The sequence below is a fragment of the Pocillopora damicornis genome, chromosome 1 (genome assembly GCF_964200805.1).
Source record: "Pocillopora damicornis chromosome 1, jaPocDami1.2, whole genome shotgun sequence".
NCBI classification, from domain to species: Eukaryota; Metazoa; Cnidaria; class Anthozoa; order Scleractinia; family Pocilloporidae; genus Pocillopora; species Pocillopora damicornis.
The window spans coordinates 26037482-26047481 of record NC_142670.1 but is presented as its reverse complement, the minus strand read 5'-3'; the positions used below and the strand labels follow the sequence as shown (position 1 = coordinate 26047481).

Genomic DNA, 10000 nt, shown 5'->3' with positions numbered 1-10000 from the left:
AACGAAATATGGTCGATTTACAACGATAAATATTTCGAAATATGAATATTTTACACGTAAAATCAATAAAAACTTACTCGTGCCCTGTGTATCCGTCGTAGTTTCTGGCGATTTCTGCCGTTTTAAGCTTGCTTTACCATCACTGTTATCCATGTCATGTTTGACATGGATAACAGTGATGGTAAAGTAAGCTTAAAACGGCAGAAATCGCCAGAAACTATGACGGATACACAGGGCAGGAGTAAGTTTTATTGATTTTACGTGTAAAATATTCATATTTCGAAATATTTATCGTTGTAAATCGACCATATTTCGTTCCCCATACTATGCCTTATAACGTGTTCAAATTTTCAACGGTTCCTCCCGTAACTTAACACCGAGTCACACAACGCGTGACGCGTTCATGAATTCATCGTTGGCCTTTTCTCGAGACGTGAGCTTGGGCCGCCTGTGGTTCCATTTGCACGATTTTATCAACACTTATGATATTAAAAAAACTAGATCCAAGGTAACCCCACCTTGTCAATTTACAGCAGTTAATAACTAAGAACATGATCAAGTCTAAACGGCCTCTTTAATTTTGATGTGCCAAAAAAAAAATCTCTAAACATAGTGTGATTCGTGAAGGTACCTGTGCACGCATTGCACGCACATTTCCTGGCCTCAATTTGTATAACAACAGTTTGAGCAGAGTAGTCGATACACACGATCTCATCTCAGCTTGGTTGTCACTGCGGTATGTGCATTAGCATCTTTTTATTTGGTAGTCTTTTTTTCTTTGTTTTCGTTATCTACACGAACTACCAAGCGTTAGGTCACAAGGGACCCTTACACACTTAAACATCCTCATTATGCACATTTTGTACCTTGCACGTTTAGTTTTAGGTCAGTTAGGGTCCAAGTTCAAGTTGTGCCGTTAATTTCTTGTGTACAAAAAACGCCGATAAGGTTTGTATGTTGAGCTTCTAGATTTTGTACCTTCGGCTTTTGTGTTCTATCGCATCTGCAACATTTGTTCTCTTTTTTTAACCGTAGAACCGACTCTTGAGGAAACGATATTTTCTTTTTAAACCCGACCAAGATTGAGTGTATCATCGTTGAACTTTTCGGGAATAAAGCGAAATTCGTGTCCGCGAATTCGTTTGTGTGCGGATCTTATCCTAGCCCTTAATAGGGGAGAGAGAACAGCGTGTTTTCTTATTTCTCATCGTTTCCCGTGAATTTCTTAAAGGAAAGCCAGAGAGCAAAGGAAGGAAAAGTACTTAATTGTACGCACACACTGCCGCTGAGGAAAACTTCTAACAACTGTAGCTGCAAATTCTAGCCAGATGAGTTTACCTAGGTGTGATATTTTCCACCAGGAACGATCGACCAAAACGACTTTGGAATAACTCGCAAGATCTTGTAATTACACCCCCATGAAATAAGACACAAATTAACCATTTCCGCTTTTTTGACATTTAGCATTTCAACACTCAGTCACCGCATGAACGCTCCGCAAGTTTTTTTCCCACGGAAAGGTCTGTTTTCGTAGATGAATGGGAGTAATCGTCAATCTTTTGACTGTCAGACACTTTAATTCATGATCTACGCAGGTTTCTCTCGTCTGTTCACTTCTAAATGGCAAGGAAATTCTCTCTAAGTAAATTCAAATTAGTGTTAAAAAAATGAAAAATATTGCTATAATTAAAATGTTTTTTCCCTTTAATGGTGCCAGAAAATCTTTTTTATTCTTCGGCCGTAAAACTGAAGTTGAATGAAGCAATTTCTCTGAACTTGAGGGAACTATTGCAAATTCCATTCAATGAATTTCTTTAGATTCTACGACACAATGTATGGACTAAGATCAAAGCTATGACCAGTTGTAAAGAGCGACACAGAGAGCAAGTTAGGAGAAGGACAGAGCAGATCTTTTGAATATGTTATTACTTTTTAAAGGATTAAAATGTATAAGGCTTTCTTCCCTTGCAAGCCGTTATGTTTTTCGTGGTGTCAACTTGCCCGAGCGCGCGAGAGGAAAAACATAGCCTTCAGGAAATTGTCTTCGCGAAGAGGTAAGGCCCTTAGATCATAGACGGCCCAAGCTCACGTCTCGAGAAAAAGCCAACGATGAATTCATGAACGCGTCACGCGTTGTGTGACTCGGTGTTAAGTTACGGGAGGAACCGTTGAAAATTTGAACACGTTATAAGGCATAGTATGGGGAACGAAATATGGTCGATTTATAACGATAAATATTTCGAAATCTGAATATTTTACACGTAAAATCAATAAAAACTTACTCATGCCCTGTGTATCCGTCGAAGTTTCTAGCGATTTCTGCTGTTTTAAGCTTGCTTTACCATCACTGTTAACCATGTCAGTGATGGTAAAGCAAGCTTAAAACAGCAGAAATCGCTAGAAACTTCGACGGATACACAGGGCATGAGTAAGTTTTTATTGATTTTACGTGTAAAATATTCAGATTTCGAAATATTTATCGTTATAAATCGACCATATTTCGTTCCCCATACTATGCCTTATAACGTGTTCAAATTTTCAACGGTTCCTCCCGTAACTTAACACCGAGTCACACAACGCGTGACGCGTTCATGAATTCATCGTTGGCTTTTTCTCGAGACGTGAGCTTGGGCCGCCTATGCTTAGATTTGACAAATAATAATAATAATAATAAGATCTTTTGACAGGGAGCCCACGTCACAAAGTGTGGTTTTCAGTGAGGCCCTGCATAAATCTAACGTAAGGATAACAGAAAATATAAATATGGTTATCAAGAAAAGGATAAAAGGGTATAATCAAATAGAAGAGACTACATGTTTTTAACAAGACGTCTAAAAACTGAAAAATCGGAAATGTTCCTAATGCCGTCTGGGAGAGCGTTCCAGTCATCTACTGCATGACAAACAAACCGATGCTGACCCCATGTACGCTTTGATTGTGGTTTACAAATGTTGTTATTAAAACGAGTGTTATAATCATGCATGTCTTTAAAATGATTAAAATTAAAATTCCAATCAATTAGTCCATTCAAGGACTTAAAAACCAAAAATAGACGATGAGATCTTCGCCTTTTTTCCAATGTATCCCAACCAAGTAGATCAAGAGCTTCTGTTGCTGATGAATGCTTTGGCATATCTAAAATTAATTTAGCTGCTTTATTCTGGAGTAATTGGATCTTGTTCATCAGAGTGGTGTTGGATTTATCCCCCCAAGTCACATCAGCATAATCAAGGATTGGCAGCACCATGGCTTTTACAAAGAGTTCCCTTGTATTTCTTGGCAGAAGATGTTTTATTCTCTGTAAAACGCCAAGCCTCTGAGACACTTTGGTCTTAATGTAATCCACATGATCAGTCCAAGACAGATTCTCATTGATAATTACGCCCAGATACTTGAACGAATTGACTCTGTCTAACTCCTTCTCCTTGATTGTTAATGTGAATTCTTCTAAGGTGTTAAGTTTCCTTGGACCGCCAATGAGCATGAATTTAGACTTCGAGATATTTAGTGTAAGTTTATGCTCGTAGAGCCACTGAGCTAGCCTGTCCAGATCCTGATTCAACATGGTCTGTAGGTCACGGGCTGATTGAGAAGAGCAGTAGATAGCAGTGTCATCAGCGAATAAGGTGACCGTAGTGTTCCGAAGGACCTTGGGTAGATCGTTGATGTAAATGGCAAATAGTAATGGACCGAGAATAGACCCCTGAGGAACACCAACGGAAACCTTCCGCGCAGGAGAAGAGGCTTGACCAATCACAGTCTTCTGGTAACGAGAGGATAGGTAGGAATGGAACCACTCAAGATTCTTGCTGCGTAATCCTAGAGATTTGAGCTTCCCGAGTAAAATGACATGGTCAACGGTGTCGAAGGCCTTCTTCAGATCAATAAAAACTACACCATTTACTAAACCTTTATCCATATTACTTAGCACTTCATCGGTAAACTGCGTTAGAGCTAAAGCGGTAGATCTTGCACGTCTAAAGCCAAACTGGTTCACAGCAAGCAGATTGTTGGAGTCAAGGTAGCCGTAAAGTTGAGAATGAACAGCTCTCTCAATTACTTTACTGACCGTGGGCAGGACAGAAATGGGACGATAGTTATCTTTATCGGACTTATCACCTTCTTTGAAAAGAGCAGTCACTTTCGCACATTTCCAAGATGATGGGAATTGACCCTTCTCAAAAGAGAGGTTTATGATATCCCGCAGAGGTGAAGCAAGTACATTTGCTGCATCACGGAGTAAACGTGCACTAATGCTGTCTAGTCCTACCGCTTTATTGGTTTTCATTAGGCGCAGCTGCTTTTCAACAAAGGCTGACGTCACATACTTGATAGAGAACGATAAGGTAGGAACTGCATCGTACTGAGTCGGTTTTAAACCACGAAAGGCCTTTGCAAGGCTCTTGCCGATGCTTGAAAAGTGATTGTTTAGAGTTTCTGCAATGCCTTTGGGGTCAGTCTGCAATTTTCCATGACCAAAAACTGCATTAATTTCATTGTGGTTAGAGGGAAGTGTCTCTTTAATTGCTTTCCACATCTTGGAGCTGTCACCTTTAGCATCTTCTATCAGCCGACAATAATATTTCGATTTCAGCTTCTTTTCCTTGCTATTCGCACAGTTCCTCAATTTTCGGTACATTTGCCAGTGATACTGCGAGTTCTTACACTTCTGAGCCTGTTTCCAGTGGTAATCTCGATCCCTCCGAATTTCGAGGAGTTTGTTCGTAACCCACGGTGTCTTTGTCCCCTTCACACGCTTTGATTTTATCGGAGCGTGGTCGTTTGCAATGCTATTGAAAAGACCTTCCCAGAGGAACACGGCATCATCAACATCATTAGCACTTTCGATTATGCTCCAAGGTAAGTTGCTGAGATCACGCAAGAATGCTTCTTTGTTGTAGCTTTTAAAACAACGATACTCGAGCAACTTTGGTGGAACAAAACTCGCAGAAAACGCGTCAGTCTCAACAGCACGAGGCCTAAACAACTTGTAATTGTCGTATATTACAACAACACGCCCTACTTCTTGTTGATTAAGTAACTGTAACAGTAATTCATGTCGTCCAATTCGGTCTGTAATCGTACGAGTAATTACAAAATCGGACTTAGTGTATTGCGCAAGGTAGCGATTTGACGCCCATTCAAGAACCCCGTGCGCACGCTCCTGGCGTGACCGACCTACTCGATTGAACATGGCGGAATGTGAGAGCTGACAAGAATTCCACGGTATTCAGCTATCCTTTCGCTTCCTTCCAACTTTGAATGTGTTTGGGAGTCAACACCATAGTTTCATTTAGTAAATAACATGTGAATTAGATCTTTTTGAATTTCTGTTTCCGAGCAATTCAACGATCGAACGAACAGCTGACAGACCTGAATGGCAGACCTGGCAGATTGTCGATGTGATAGGAAAGACAGGGTTGTATGCAACCGGACCCAAGGATGTTACAGAGCCACCTCAGTGACATGTATGTAACACGCATTTAAATTCTGGATAATGGTAATTTAATAGATATGTTTTCATTAAATATTTTTACTTGTTATTTTTGCACAGTTGTTAATTCGTCATAGCTGGCATTTGTGCTGGGTTTGATTCCAATTGGTGATTGGAGCATTACCCTCATGCAGGGCTGTCAATAATTTTTCAAGTAGGCAGGGAAATGAAAAAAGTAGTAGGAGTTTTAAGAATCTGCTCGGAGAAGAAGTGGGAAGGAGTAGGAATGGAGATTTAGGAAATAAAACACCTTGTTTCAGATAAGCACAACAAAACTTTTAAAAGGTTTTGACAATCAGTCATAATTATATTCTGACAAAACAGTGTAGGCTGACGTTGACAACACCCTCCCGCTGTTCGCTATGGGATTCAGAAAAATTTACATCCACTCACACAAAAAGAGCTTGGGTGACTTGTGACTTACTAATAATGGTGTAATCCAGACTGGTTAGTAACAGTGTGACTAATAAGATAATACTGGAGACAAGTCAAATGAACCAAAAACATGGTGCTGCAAATGTTTTGGGAATGCAATCTGGTTCACTCTTTTTTTCTTCATTAATTTTTCAAAGCAAAGCTTATGACAAATTAACGAAAGGCTTATACGAAATTACTGAAAGAAAACTGTCTGCGTTGATGTGCATTCGGTAGTCTGGCAGGAATTTTTGTAAGACAAAGTCTTGCGCTAACTGGGACCAAATGCATTCAAGCCATGCTAGCTGAGAAAATTTTGTTAATATGTGATTTATTGGAGAGAAAGACCAACGGTTTAACACTTAGTAGCATTCTCAAAAGTGATGGATGTCACCGATCTCTGGCAGAGATTCTTAGCTTGCTTGCCACATACCTTTCGAAACATACTCGTGTGTATGAAGATTTGATTGATTGTATCTCAATAAAAGTAATTTGGGTTGGTATTGAGAACTGATGTCAGTTTGAGGGATGAGTTATGTGCACTTATCCTTCCATCTGTGAAACTGACTTTTCAATAATGTACAAAATGTAACAAGAAGCAGCAAAGATATGCTGAAGAGTTGTTTCAGAGTTTGGATTGAGGTCACAAATTAAGTTATTCTGCTATAATCAACCAGCATGAGGAGATATTAATACTGAAGCACTAATTTAAAAAATTGGCCAATTTTGTAATACCGGTATTTGTGAAATGGAAAATGTTAGCAAAATGCAGTAAGTTTGATAATCAGCTGACTAATAACAGTGCAACAAAAAAATAATCATCCTCAGGCTCTGATACCCAGAAAGGATAATACCCATGATGAAACAGAGGGAATTGTTCTAGAATATTCCTTCCACTTTTTGCTAATAATTGTTAAATATTTGGTTCGTTGCATTGCAATTAAAAAACACTTATTTTGTCCCTGTCTCACTTTAAAAATATAATCCAGATTTGAAATTTAGTAATTGTAATGTCATACAGATACTTATATTACCATATTTATCCTCAGATAGGCTGCAGAGAAATAGGATGAAAAGGTAGGGGTGTGGCTTAAACAAGTGTTTTGGCACCATGTCTCCTGCCTCCAAACACTATACCTTGGAGCATATTAATTGTGACTGCAAGTTTCCTTTTTTTTTCGACTGAGTGAAATAAAGATATGCAGCTGTCAATTACATGAATTTTGAAAGCACCCAATTATTTTGGTTTGTTGAAGTGTTTAAAAGCTTATCCCCATCAATTCAGATGCTAATGTTGACATGAGATTATTGAATCAAATCAATCAGCCAATGACCTTAAACTCGTTTTTCACGTCAGATCACAAACAATTGAAATAGTGTGGGATTTTCACTTAAACTCAACTGGAAACTCTGAATTATTTCATTTTAATTTTGTAATAATATATAATGTTTAAAGAAAGTGCTGTAATTAATTAGCGTAACATTGTGATCAGATATACTGACATGTGATCTTTCCCATTTTAGCAATGAATGTGAGCATTCAGACACGAGAGGTTTATGGTCAATATCATCGCCAACAATGGCATTGAGTATCAGAATGAATCTTCAAAATATCAATACCTCAAAGATCACAATAATAACAGTCCAACTGGAATGATAACAGTAATGAACCAGGAGATCTTGCATAACAAATACCAAAGGTGGGTTCCAACAATGATGTCAATGATGTGAAATGTATGTTGTTATGTGAAGAAAAAAGTGGTTGATTGAAGGGAGTCATATCATTAGTGAATCATGGTAAGATTGCCTCTGATGCAAAAGATCTCTGCAGAAGCAGCTCTTTTTGATTCTTGGGTTCTTTGTAACTAGCATCTATACATAAATTCTTCTTAAAATATCACACCTGAAACACACTAAGGTCACAAGAATAGGGAAATGATCCCTAACAAAAGAAGTTCTTGATTGTTAAACAAATTCTCTTTGCTAGCACCTTAAGAAATGTGTAGAGAACAGTGTGGATGGAGATTAAGCATACTTATGTTAGGTTTTAAAAGGCTAAGTGTGTCTTTCAACATTTCTTTTGTGAAGTTGTTCCTATTTACAAAGATGTATCAATATTCATCGCTATATTTTACTTGTTTGTTCAGAACCTTGAGCCGTGAACCTGAAGCAATGCCAAGGAAAATGTCAATCAAGAATGAAAAGTCAACAGCCACTGTTGAAGTGATCCTCAATAAAGTTCTAACAAAAAATGCTTTTCACCAAAAAAGGATCCATGAAGGCTAAGACTGTGACAGCTATGAGGTGCAGATGACCATGTTAAAATTGTATTCATTGGAGAACTGACAGTAGACAGCAAGGAGCTGGGGAGCAAGGAGAGAGTGCTTCACAGGTATGCCTTTTTGTGTCCTTAACGAGGTAATTATGAGACCCAGAAAACTTTGTTGCTAAGGTGACTGAAATTTAAGGAGATTTTGAATAAATGATGGCCTTCCTATGAGAGATTTTCTCAATACAGTATGTTACTGGTACTGGATGTGTTCGCAATGTTTAATTTTCAGTATTTAAGGATAATGCCCACACAAAATACTTGCAGAATGTCAGATGACTGAAGTTTAAGGAGAATTTGTGAAAAAGATCTTGTAATGAAAGATTTTCTCTATACCTTAACAGTACTGGTTGTGTATGCAATGGTCTCTTTGGTCTCTTTGCAGTATTTAGGGATAATTCCTGAACAAAACACATCTAGGCTAATTTATGGATGTACAGTATTTCATAAATGTGTCAAGGGGTACGGATATGAAGAAGTTTAAATGTTTCCTTAGCAGTTTCACTATGTTTTTGATTATATAAATGGACTTAACCAAATACCAGTAAGTCTCTTCACACCATAACTTGATGAGCTCCATGGACAATGTGACTACAATATCCCACCATGTTTTGTGTTTCCTTTACAGAAATTCTGGATTATGTTGAAAGAGCTCTTTTCTTTATGGGTAAACCAACTGATTCCATGGTGGTTTAAAATCAAAGGGATTGCTGCTTGGCTGCTGAACTGTTGATTGTGTCAATTCTGCAAAGTGGACCTTCACCACCATTTCTTCACTGGGCTGTTTTTCATAATTGAAGTCGTGGAAAGCTGTCATCAGTTAATAATGAAAGCACTCTAAAAGGAACAGCATTGAAGGTAAATAAATAAACAAGTGATTTTGCTAAAAATATTGTTTTTAGAGGGGGGTACCAAATATTTATCAGGCACGATTCATTTAATAAATTCTTTGGATACTACTTTCCAAAATGAAGTGCTTGAAAAATTCATTATTTATTGCTGATCATTATAGAGTAAGTTTATTAATGAGTGATATGACAAATTTTGTTTCTGGCCAGTTTTTACTTTTGAGTAAGGTTACTGATACAGGGTTTCTCATGTTTCATGTGGTGATGAAGCCATGAATTTCAGGTAAATCCTGTGAAATCCTCAAAAACATACAAAATACTACAAATTACACTAGAAATCTTGCCAAAGACATGCCGCCACAACTATTTGAAACTTACAATATATTTGAACTTACCTTGGTTGTTGAGGCTGTTTACTAACCATAAAATTGCAAATTTATCTTAAAAAGCATCCCAAATCTACTAGGTGTTCTTGGATTGATGTTGCCAAAAAGTGGGTAGTGCTCACAATGTTAAAAGCTTTGCCATTGGTGCGTTTCTCAAGTGTATTGTTGTTAAATAGCAAATGAAGATATCTGTTGTGGTCAAACAAACAGCAAACCATCTTCTATATTGCTTTCTTAACAAGTCCAAATGAGTTGTACAGCTTGCTATCATTTCCAAAAAAAAAAAGAGAATCAAATGTACCATATTTCTTTTCTGTGGTGGTTTTTTTAGTGTCTCTCTACTGATTGCTGCAAACTCTGCTTTTAAAGATGCCAAAACTTCTGTATAAACAACTACCAGAGATTGTTTGCCAGAGTTACTAATTGCTTAGCTGTCTGTTCTGCTCCAAATGCAACATTGCTCCAAATGCAACATTGTATTGGACCACACAAGCAAGTTGCCAACAAACATCTTGAATGAGCAACATAC

The 10000-nt window shown here is 37.9% G+C and overlaps 1 long non-coding RNA gene across 2 annotated transcripts in view; it reads left to right on the top strand.

The window, feature by feature from the left end:
* Positions 1-4965: 4965 nt before the first annotated feature.
* Positions 4966-10000, top strand: part of LOC149052973 (uncharacterized) — an 8098-nt gene continuing 3063 nt past the window's right edge. Inside the window, exons 1-5 of one of the 2 annotated variants that reach the window (XR_016188591.1) lie at positions 4966-5468; positions 6962-6985; positions 7433-7608; positions 8056-8300; positions 8866-9095. This is a non-coding gene — a long non-coding RNA (uncharacterized LOC149052973). Of the gene's footprint in view, positions 5469-6957; positions 6986-7432; positions 7609-8055; positions 8301-8865; positions 9096-10000 lie in introns of both variants that reach the window. The other variant, XR_016188593.1, reaches the window with a different exon arrangement.